Source organism: Ascaphus truei, chromosome 6 (genome assembly GCF_040206685.1).
Source record: "Ascaphus truei isolate aAscTru1 chromosome 6, aAscTru1.hap1, whole genome shotgun sequence".
NCBI classification, from domain to species: domain Eukaryota; kingdom Metazoa; phylum Chordata; class Amphibia; order Anura; family Ascaphidae; genus Ascaphus; species Ascaphus truei.
Window position 1 is genome coordinate 104,989,750 of NC_134488.1, and position 12,172 is coordinate 105,001,921.

Here is a 12,172-nt window from a genome sequence, read left to right on the forward strand (position 1 = left end):
CCCCCACCCTCTCCCCATTCTCCCCCCCCCCCCACCCTCTCCCCATTCTCCCCCCCCACCCTCTCCCCATTCTCCCCCCCCCCACCCTCTCCCCATTCTCCCCCCCCCCACCCTCTCCCCATTCTCCCCCCCCCACCCTCTCCCCATTCTCCCCCCCCCACCCTCTCCCCATTCTCCCCCCCACCCTCTCCCCATTCTCCCCCCCCCCACCCTCTCCCCATCTCCCCCCCCACCCTCTCCCATTCTCCCCCCCCCACCCTCTCCCCATTCTCCCCCCCCCCACCCTCTCCCCATTCTCCCCCCCCCACCCTCTCCCCATTCTCCCCCCCCCACCCTCTCCCCATTCTCCCCCCCCCCACCCTCTCCCCATTCTCCCCCCCCCCCACCCTCTCCCCATTCTCCCCCCCCACCCTCTCCCCATTCTCCCCCCCCCCACCCTCTCCCCATTCTCACCCCCCCACCCTCTCCCCATTCTCCCCCCCCCACCCTCTCCCCATTCTCCCCCCCCCACCCTCTCCCCATTCTCCCCCCCCCACCCTCTCCCCGTTCTCCCCCCCCCCACCCTCTCCCCATTCTCCCCCCCCCCACCCTCTCCACATTCTCCCCCCCCCCACCCTCTCCCCATTCTCCCCCCCCCCACCCTCTCCCCATTCTCACCCCCCCCACCCTCTCCCCATTCTCACCCCCCCACCCTCTCCCCATTCTCCCCCCCCCCACCCTCTCCCCATTCTCACCCCCCACCCTCTCCCATTCTCCATTCTCCCCCCCCACCCTCTCCCATTCTCCCCCCCCCCACCCTCTCCCCATTCTCCCCCCCCCCACCCTCTCCCCATTCTCCCCCCCCCCCACCCTCTCCCCATTCTCCCCCCCCCACCCTCTCCCCATTCTCCCCCCCACCCTCTCCCCATTCTCCCCCCCCCCACCCTCTCCCCATTCTCACCCCCCCACCCTCTCCCCATTCTCCCCCCCCCCACCCTCTCCCCATTCTCCCCCCCCCCACCCTCTCCCCATTCTCCCCCGGTAGAGGATGGGGGGGATGGGGGGGGAGGGCGCAGCTGATATTAACACAGTTCAGCTCCGGAGACCCCCTGCTTCAATCCTGTAATTAAAAAAAAAAAACAACAAAACCTGTATTGCTGCTTTAAGACGAGTGATAAATTGACAATCGCTGGGGATATGGGATAGAACATCATGGCCGTTTGAGACTCTCAATCACCCGGGACAAGTTCCACGCTGGCCGGGACCAGAACTGAAGCAATGGTCGAACAAATTTATCTCAAAAGATCAGCAACTCTTTCAAATAAAATTTTACTTCAAAAGTAAATCCTGATTTTAATAAAAACAGAGCACCCTTCGTCCCTTCCTTATCAAAATATACAAGAAATAATCAAAAGAAAGAAAGAAACATATTAGGGCGAGGGAAGGGGAGGGGGTGGAGATTGCACCTGTGTAACAGAGCAAATATTCAGGATAGGATCATGCAATGACAAAGTTCCACTATAGAGAAGTGAGAAGGAGCGGCTCAGCCAATAAGGACACTTGACTGAGAACAATGACACTGAGTTTGCATCAGAGGAACCTGGTTCAATTCCTGGTGTCAGCTCCTTGTGTTCTTGGGCAAGTCACTTTATCTGCCTGTGTCTCAGGCACCAAAATCATAGACTAAGCTCCACGGGGCAGGGACCTGTGTCTGTAAAACTTCCTATGTGCTGCATACTGCGCACTATGCTGTAATTGTGAAGCGCGGAGTCCCATTGGGAGAAAAGCGCTTTGTGAAATAAAGTTCATATCACATTGGGGATGAGGGTTATCCCTTTCTTGCTTCTCTACCTAAATACCAATCCAAACAAACTTCCTGTTGCATCAGGAAAGTGTCCTGCGACATCACAGCACCGCCCTGCGACACTGCGGTCACGCCCCCTTGTGCTTCCCCCTGAGCGTCTATATTCAGAGCTGGTGGGGAGCATTGATTTTTGATCAATAATTAGATGGATTTTCCGCAGAGACCGGAGGGAAATAAACTTTCCTAGTGAAAACCTAAAAATCACCTATAACAAATGCTCTGTAATGCATGAAAAAGTACAGAAGTTACACAAATGAATAAGTAAATATTGAGGGGAAAAATCTGTGGTAACAGATCTGGTGCTTTTATCATAAAGGCTTTAAAGCAACAACCCCATCCCCCACCCCCACTTTTTTATTCCCCCCCCACTTTAATTTACGGCAATTTTTTCTCGGTTGTCAAGTTTAAATCTTTCTAGTGGAACGGCCAGTTAAATCCCCTTTAAAAACCAGGTGGCAATACTGGAAACTTCACGGAGTAAGTATCTCGGGGCGCAGGGGATCCCCGGAACTGAAAATAGCTCTGGGGATCCCCTGGGATCTCTGCTTTGTCTTGCTGGCTGATCCAGCGCAGAAGGAGTTTAAGTTCCGAACGTCCCAGTTGGGAGAAGTAGGTTAAAGAAGACAGTGGATGGAAATAAATTGGCGCGAGGAGGGATGGAGGAGTGGGGGGAAGAAGAGGAGAGGGAAAAAAAAAAAAAAAGGAGTGAAGTACAAGCACAGAGACATGCCTTGGCGTTAAAGGAAACTATAGCAAGGCATGACAGCTGCTTTCAGAGTCAAAGGTCACTGCTTGTGCATTCATGGGCTTAACAGTTTGAAGACAGCACCTGCCAGCTTCAGGGTGTGTCTAGAATTTTCATTGCGGCTCTGCTGACATGTGACAGTGAGCGGAGGAGGGAGGAGGAGGAGGAGTGGGGGGGGAGGAGGAGGAGTGGGGGGGGGGGGAGGAGGATGAGGAGTGGGGGGGGGGGGAAGGAGGATTAAATAGATAATGAAAACACAAATGCATACTGAAGTGGGGGAAAGATCGGGTATAGTTTATTTAGCAGGCATGCACAAACGCCAGAAGAAGGAGAGGATAAGAACTGGAAGAGGTGACGTCCTAAAACTTCCTTGTTTGCACAGCCAGTTCTGGCTTTTTTAGCGAACAAAGCACCCGGGAGGGATGTATGTCAGTGATGTCAAATGTGATGGGTGTGTGCGCAACTGCAGAAGTTTCACTGGAACTTGTCATAATAATAATTACAATGATGAAGACGGGGGAGACAGCCAGGAGTCCATTCACATGCAGTACATGGTTTTAGCGATGCTATAGTACAGGGGGGCGCAAACTTTTTTCCCTGCGCCCCCCTGACGGCTGTCCCCTCGCTCCCGCGCCCCCCCCAACCCCAACTTACCCGCGCTCCGGCGTAATGACGTCACGTTGCCATAGCAACGTGACGTCACATGACCTCGCAGCGTCATTTTGACGCCGCGTTGCCATGGCGACGCCGGGAGGAAGCCGCCGGAGCCACGGGTAAGTATGGTTTACAGAGGCCCTGCAGCTCCCCCGGCACTTAATTTAAGTGCCTTCGGGAAGCGCGCGGGGCCTCTGTAAACCCCGCGCCCCCCGTCGGCAGTCTCGCGCCCCCCCTGGGGGTCGCGCCCCACAGATTGCGCACCGCTGCTATAGTACACAATATATAACATTTCTTCACTCTTGTGAAATTAAGAGACAACATATCGCGAGAAGAAATGACCATTGTTGGACAGACATGATACAGGCAGTCCTCGGTTATCCGACACAATGTGTTACTCAAAATGGCGTTGGACAGCGAAACGTTGTAAAGCGAAACACGTTTTCCCATAGGAACACTGTTTAAATGAAAGGTTCCGTTCCTGAAGGCATTTTTAACACTAAAATACACCAAATATTTTATGCAGGCAACAAGATATTCAGCACACACATAAATTATATAGTGTATATACTGTATTATATATATATAATATAACATAATACATAATATATTATATAGTATAATATAATATTATATAGTATAATATTATATATATACGCTCTTACGACGCTTTGCAACGTTGTTTATGTGAATGTGTACATATATACACACATACACAACGTTGCAAAGCGTCGTAAGAGCGTTGGATAAGCCGTTTTGGCGTTGTAAAAATGAACATAGGTATGCATTGCATAGCGTTGGATAAGCCATTCGTTGTAAAGCGAAGCGTTGTAAAACGAGGACTGCATGTACTTCACTGGTTTCCTCCGTATATCAATACAACCAGATGAAGATCAAAAGTAAGATGAGAGGAGGAAACTAAGGAATGTGATGGAGCGTAGTGGAGATGAGAGGCTTGCAACCGCAGTACCTGGAAGATCATTTGGGAGGCCTTCATCTGGCAGTGAATCGACAAAGACTGACAATGATGTGTATATAGATATATACACATTTTAAGTTAGGGTGGGCGAAAAAGGTGACAAAAAACCTCCACCGTTAGCATATAGCCAATAAAGAATATCACTTGTGAGCACATTCACGTCTTAGGCAGGTCTGCAACCTTGCCTTTCACTATTATCCCCTAACATACAGTGCTTCCACTGCAGCAAGGGATTCTGACATGCAAATGAGCACACGGTGTGTCACCTTTTGCCAGAAATCCATTTTTACATGGAACCCTTATAAGCAAATGCTTGCTGTTCACGCAGCTTTTAAGCACAGCATGGGATTAGATGCAAAGTCAGTCAAACCACTCACAGACAGCTGTTTCGACCTTGTGGATCTCATCAGTGTGAGGTTGGTGTACTGGCTTTGCAATTTTCAATAATAATAATAGCATGTTCTTGTATAGCGCTGCTAATTGTACGCAGCGCTTTACAGAGACATTTTGCAGACACAGGTCCCTGCCCCGTGGAGTTTACAATCTATGTTTTTTGGTGCCTGAGGCACAGGGAGATAAAGTGACTTGCCCAAGGTCACAAGGAGCCGGTGCTTCAAACTCAGTGCCAGTCAGTGTCTTTACTCACTGTGCCGCTCCTTTCCTAGAATCCCTTGCTGTAGTGGAAGCGCTGTATGCTAGGTGATAATGGTGAAAGGCAGGGTTGCAGACATGTCTAAGACATGTGGATGTGCTCACAAGTGATATTCTTTATTATATACACACACAGAAATACATGCATACATATACACACACAGTATTATACTTCAATTCTTTATTTAAGTGTTAGCATAACAAAATAACTGGAATCCTGAGCCAAAGAGCTTGCAGTCTCAATGTTTAGCTACGGAGACACAGTAAAATAAAGCAATGCCCAAAGTCTCCATACAAGTTCCCATCTCGTCTTTTCCTATTGCCAGCACTTCATAATAATGGTCTTGCGAAGGCTGGGGTATTTAGGGTTATTAAAGACCGAGTTATATCCAGAACTGTAGGAGTTAATGGCTTTGAGTGCACAGCATGTTTATTGCAATGCTGTAAGTGCATGTGTCAAAACACAACGAGGGGGAGTGTACATGTGATATAATGGTTCCCAGTAATGGTGCAGTGAGTCCCACTTCTTGGCTGCTCACTACTGTAACTCCACTCATATGTTTTTATCATTAACTCAAAGATTGCTATAACACGCCAATTACTATGAAGAAGGCAGCCCTAGCATAATTAGTGACTTCTACATGTGAGTCAGTGGAGCAAATTTGGTTAGTTCCTTAGGTTTAACCCTATGACTCGTAGGGTTGCCAGGTGTCCGGTTTTGAACCGGACAGCCCGGTATTTTGCCCCTGCGTCCAGTATAAAATTAAAGGTAATACCGCATGTATGTGTCCGGTATTACCTCTCTCCGAACGCAGGGTGGCTGCGGGCACCCGGCGGGAGGTCACAGCACTTGCTGCCGGTCCCGGCTCTCCCCCGCTGCAGGCTTCCCCCTCACTGTCTGTCCCACGAGGTGTCTGCTGCTGACGCGCACGCCGGGTCTCTCTGACGTCAGCTGGGCTAACCTTCCGGTGCGCCGGCGCACGTGACATCAGCATCCTGCACCTCGGTGTGGCACACACAGTGAGGGAGACGCCTGCAGCGGGGGAGAGCCGGGACCGGCAGCAAGTGCTGTGACCTCCCGCCGCCTCCCTCCCCCCCCCCCTGTAGCCACCGGCCCTCCCACAGAAACGGCACCCCGCACAGCGACCGGCCCCAGTCCCAGCAGCCACCGGCCCTCCCGCAGAAACGTCCCCCCTTTGCAGCCACCAGCCCCCACGCAGCAACGCCCTCCCCGCAGCCACCGGCCCACCCGCAGCCAATGACTCACCACCCCCTCACTCTGAAACCAAAGGCTCCCAAACACCCCCCCCCTGAAGCCACCAGCCCTCCCGCATCCACCATCTCACCCTAAGCCACCGGTTCACCCCCCATCTCGCAGCCACTGGCCCCCCGCAGCCACCGGGCCTGACCTGAGACCATCCCCAAGGTAAGTCTGATTTTTATATGTATTGGGTGTGTATTTTTTATATGTATTGGGGGGGGGGTTATGGTATTTTTTTTTTCATGTATTGGGGGGGGTTGTGGTATTTTTTATATGTATTGCTGTTCTCCCAAAGGAAGAAGCGCAGGGATTCACTTTCTGTTTTGTATATTTTTATATGTAGTGGGGGGTTGGGGTGTATTTTTATATGTAGTGGGGGGTATATTTTTATATGCAGTGGGGTGGTTGGGGTATATTTTTATATGTAGTCGGGGGGTATATTTTTATATGTAGTGGGGGGTTGTGGTGTATATTTATATGTAGTGGGGGGTTGTGGTGTATATTTATATGTAGTGGGGGGTTTTGGTGTATATTTATATGTAGTGGGGGGTTGTGGTGTATATTTATATGTAGTGGGGGGTTGTGGTGTATATTTATATGTAGTGGGGGGTTTTGGTGTATATTTATATGTAGTGGGGGGTTGTGGTGTATATTTATATGTAGTGGGGGGGTATATTTTTATATGTAGTGGGGGGTTGTGGTGTATATTTATATGTTGTGGTGTATTTTTATATGTATGGGGGGAGGGGGATCTCGCATATTTTAGCATTGTGTCCAGTATTTTTGGACAAGCCACCTGCCAACCCTAATAACTCGTAGAGGTATTTTTATGTAGTTACTGTTCGACGTTACGGACAGAAGTTTACAATATAAAAAAGACAGAAATCATAATCTATATAGACACAACTAACAAGACCAGGGTGGAATTGACATCCAACATGTGCAAGAGCACAGATTTTATTTAAAAAAACAAATGCAAAATGTAACCATTTTGCTGCCAGAAAAGCCTCACTGGCAGCAAAAGGATTATAGAGTTTAAGGTCACCTACAGAATCTCATTACAGTGCTGTAAACCTCAAAGCCTGAGTAATCGCCAATCACATTTGAAAAGTAGGAGATCAGAGAAGCCAAACAAGTTTGGTTACCATCACCACTCAAGAGCCTTTCATGTTAACCAAACCCCTGTGATGAGCAAAGGTTACAAGACACACACGGCTAACAGGGAAAAGAAGCTTCTTCTGCATTACAATCTGTCCTTTAAAGAAACTATAAGAATACATAAATATATACATATATATAAAAATATATATATATTATATAATATAATATAGAGAGAGAGGACAGAGGAAAGAGTTGGGTCCTGTAGGCTCAAAGATAGTGGAAAGTTATGTGATAATACATTTAAAAACCACTTAAAGTGGACAAAAAAAAATGGAAGGAGCTTATCTTCCCCTGCATCTTATTTGATTATCATGGCCACAGAATGTCGGTCATTTTGTATGGATTAAAAAAATAAAACTTGAAAATACATATACATACAGTTTATATACATAACATACTGGTATACATATATACACACATATACATACATATATATATATAATTATATATATATATATATATATATATTTATATACTACACACACACATATACATATATATATATATATATATATATACACACACACAAACACTTCTTTTTTAAACCTAACAAACATGCCACTGCTATTAGTTCACTTTGGTCCCAGAAGGGGCCACTTAACATCATCAATTCCAATACAATGTCAGCAAGACCATTCCAAGTAATGTACGTGGAATAAAGGGGTAAGAAAGATGCTATGGGTTGCAACTGTTGCTCAGACGTTTGAGACTCAAAAGACTTAATGAACTCACAAGAAACCATTGTAGATGATGGGGGACCATGTGGGCATTTTATTGTTTTATTTAACATCAGAGTCAACATTACTGAGCACTGTAGCTGGATGAGACTAATCACATTTAGTTTGGAGAGAAAAGTAACCATTTATTGGTGGTAACCAATTTCATGTACTCTGCACTATGGTAACCAGGCCTAATTCTATGCAAGCATTACAAATGTTTCACTTCAGAAGGCCTCCAAAATAACTATGTCAGGAAAAGATCCTTGTCTCTCACAATAAGCCACCAGGTCGTTTGGGTGGAACAAGAAACAGATTGCATGGGCCAGTAATCAAGTTCGGTGATCTGCGTCTACTTAACACTTTATAGCCAGGGGCTTGCACGCATTGCTTCTTTCTCAACTCTTCTGATGCACACAATTGTCCATTTCAAGTGTAATAAAAATAAAATATAAAAAGATAGGTAGGATAAAAAACAAAATCAAATAAATCTACTTTCAAAAGGCATAGTGTTGCGTGCACCCAAAACCAACATGGATCCATCAGTGAATGAACCGTGCTATTCCCCCCTGTCCCCATCCATCTCCCGACCCTTCCATATGCAGTCTCTCAGACGAAGGTCTCATCTGGAAGCCACATGTGCTTCCAACCCTAAAGCAATGCTGTGAATCTGAGCGAATGTGGCTGGGTATGCTCGAATTCCTAGCATCTCATCTCATCCCATGGAGAACTGGTCATGGAAACACATTTGGCTGTCAATTGCTCTCAAAATCGATAATAGATAGGAATCTCATCATGGTCACATGTCGTAATCCTAATTTGTGACTCACAGGGGAAAGGTTCATCAAGGATATGTATTCCATCCAGGCAGTATATGCTTTTACCCTATTGCTGCCAAAGGGGCCACCAACACAATACTTTGCTGGCTCCTCTGACAGCAGAGGGGCTTACTACCTAATTCTGCAGATATCTGGGTGGACAGGGGGGAGGTGGGTGAAGGGAGATATCTCCATATTAACAAGTTTGGAATTGTAACTATTGACTTTCTATAGATCCGTGGTGCTCAACTCCTGTCTTCAAGACCCCCGACCCCCACCCAACAGGTTGGGTTTTAAGGATATCCCAGCTTCAGCACAGGTGGCTCAACCTGTTATTATTTATAAAATGTTTTACCAGGAAGTAATACATTGAGCAAGTATTTCCTGGGCACAGAGTTATGATGACAGATACATGGTTACAAAGGTCTTGAGAACTGGACTTGAGCACCACTGCTATAGATCACTCTGTATATATGATATCAGAATCAGTATCAGAATTGTATGAAAACAAAACGTCAATCTCAGCATTTCTCATGGCTAAATATATCTTAAATAATTATACTATATACATTTTGAAAGTAAATCACAGGGATACATTTGCAGAAGGGTCAGCCGGGACTCCTGTCCTGGGCCTGCTCAGTAAACCGGCAAACCTGTATGTGTAACATCTTAAATATCACACATAGTGTTTGGGGAGTTAATATTGGAGTTAGACTTGGAGGTGAAGAATAAATGAAGACCTGGACTCTGTACCAAAACAACAACAACAACAGCAACAACTCTGCAACTCTGCAACTGTGAGAAATTGACTTTCTAAATGCTGTGATAATTTGCACTCTTCCTATCTTCCAATACCTGGGAAGTCTCTCCTCCTGCACATCACTATGCCCTCACTATTGCTTTTTCTGTTTACTGTTTTCTCACTCATTTGTAAACATTTCTGTTCTCTCCAACTTCCCCACACCTCTCCTATCTACATTTCTTCATCTCTCCTCCCCTCCACCTATGCATGTGCCCATACACTGTACCATTATTTATACACCTCTTTTCCAAAAACTTCTTTACACCTCAATACAAAGCACCCCCACAAATCCTCTATTCACACCCTTTATCTACTCCCTGCTGCTGGGGATATGGGGAGGAGTGGCTCAGTGAGTAAAGACATTGGGCCTCATGCAGAGAGCAGCGCTAGCAGGTAAAGCGGCATTTTTTGGCTAAGTATAGCTTGAAAAAGGCAGGTAATGGAGAGTTTATTAAAAAGCGCCATTTTTTTTTTCTTTACAAATTTCGCCGCGCGGCTGGAGAGAACCTAAATCTCTCCAGTGTTCAAAACGGCCGTATTCAGAGAGGCGCGAACGCCATCTAGTGGCTGTTCGCGCCAAAAAAATGGCGCGATTTTCAACATTTTGCTTCGCCAGCAAGAAGCTGGAGCTCGGCGGCCGGTGGGGGAGAAAAAAAAAAAACGCGATTTTTTTCCCAAAAGTTTCAACAGCGCTCATATCGCCGGTTGAAACTCTCCATATGCAGACAGGATTCTAAATGCAGTTTTATGCCCTTTCTGCATATGGAGAAAAAAACTCTCCATTAAAGCTACTTTTTCTTAAACTCTCCAATTTATTCTAGCGCTGCTCTCTGCATAGGCCCCATTGACTGGCACAGAGTTTGAAGCAGGGGAGCCTGGTTCAATTCCCGGTGTTGGCTCCTTGTGACTCGTGACTTTATCTCCCTGTGCCTCAGGCACCAAAAACATAAGATTGTAAGCTCTACGGGGCAGGGACCTGTGCCTGCAAAATGTCTCTGTAAAGCACTACGTAAAACTAACAGGGCTATACAAGAACATATTATTATCTCTCCTAATCCTGAACATAGCCATATACACACCTACTCTCACCCACGCCTCCCTGCCATCTCTTCCCCTGCTAATGGTGTTAACCGATCTGATTTAATACTAACTAACCTTGAAACTCGCCCCACAAAATAAGCATCCCAATAGCCTGCACTCATGGCTGCTGTCCCACACCCACAGTCACTCCTACTAACCATTGTAGGCAAGCACTGCCACCTACAGCACTTATTCCCTCACCTGCTGTCTCTAAGGGCCTCAGGCTAAGGCCCCGCTCCCAGAGTCAGCGCACCCGCACTGCTGACAGGCGGTGCGCTGAGATACACAGACCGCGATATGCGGTCTGTAGGGAGCGGGAGGTGGGAGGTTTGACAGGGGGGGGGGGCGTGGCTTGAGCGGAGGGACCCGCTACTCTCCCCCCCCCTCCCTCCACGGACTGCAAGAGGGAGCTGCTACTCTCCCCCCACTCCCTCCACGGGCTGCAGGAGGGACCCGCTACTCTCCCCCCCCCTCCCCAGACTGCAGGAGGGAGCTGCTACTCTCCCCCCACTCTCTCCACTGGCTGCAGGAGGGACCCGCTACTCTCCCCCCCCCCCCCTCCCCGGACTGCAGGAGGGAGCTGCTACTCTCCCCCACTCTCTCCACTGGCTGCAGGAGGGACCCGCTACTCTCCCCCCCCCTCCCTCCACGGACTGCAGGAGGGAGCTGCTACTCTCCCCCCACTCTCTCCACTGGCTGCAGGAGGGACCCGCTACTCTCCCCCCCCCTCCCTCCACGGACTGCAGGAGGGAGCTGCTACTCTCCCCCCCCTCCCTCCACGGGCTGCAGGAGGGACCCGCTACTCTACCCCCCCCCCCCCCCTCCCTCCACGGACTCGGGCTGGAGCACTCATACATAAACACATACACACACACACACACACACACACAGGCAGGCACTCACGCACTCATACACACACACGCGCGCACACACATGCAGGCACTCACGCACTCACACACACACACAGACAGAGGCAGGCACTCAGGCACAGACATACACACACACACACAGACAGGCACGCACGCACTCAGACACACACACAGACAGGCACTCACCTGCTTTCACTCCACACTCCTCCCCGCTCCCCGAAGCCTCTCCTCCTCCCGAAGCCTCCCCTCCCCATTGGCTCACAGCCACACCACGTGACGCGTCAACGCTAGGAAACACCATTCTCTTGTGTCTCCTAGCGGCTGACGCGCCACAGCGTGTAGTCAGCTGTGCCGCCAGGGGGGACCGGGACCGGCTTGCGAGGATTCCCCTGCTGGTGGGGAACTCGCTACATTGCCGCCCGCGCCAACGAGCGCAGCGGGACCGAGGCCTCATGCAGAGAGCAGCGCTATTTACAATCTCGGCATTTTCCGGAGAAAATCGCGCAAAAAACAGCTGAAAATGGCGAGGTAGGAAAAACGCGCCATTTTTTTTTTCTATTTGAAAATCTCGCCGCGCGGCTGGCGAGAAACTA

At 48.6% G+C, this 12,172-nt stretch overlaps 1 protein-coding gene across 2 annotated transcripts in view; it reads right to left on the minus strand.

Annotated features, from left to right (window-relative positions):
* Positions 1–12,172, minus strand: part of TEAD2 (TEA domain transcription factor 2) — a 58,978-nt gene that overhangs the window by 41,531 nt on the left and 5,275 nt on the right. The gene's annotated exons all lie outside the window — the stretch shown is intronic.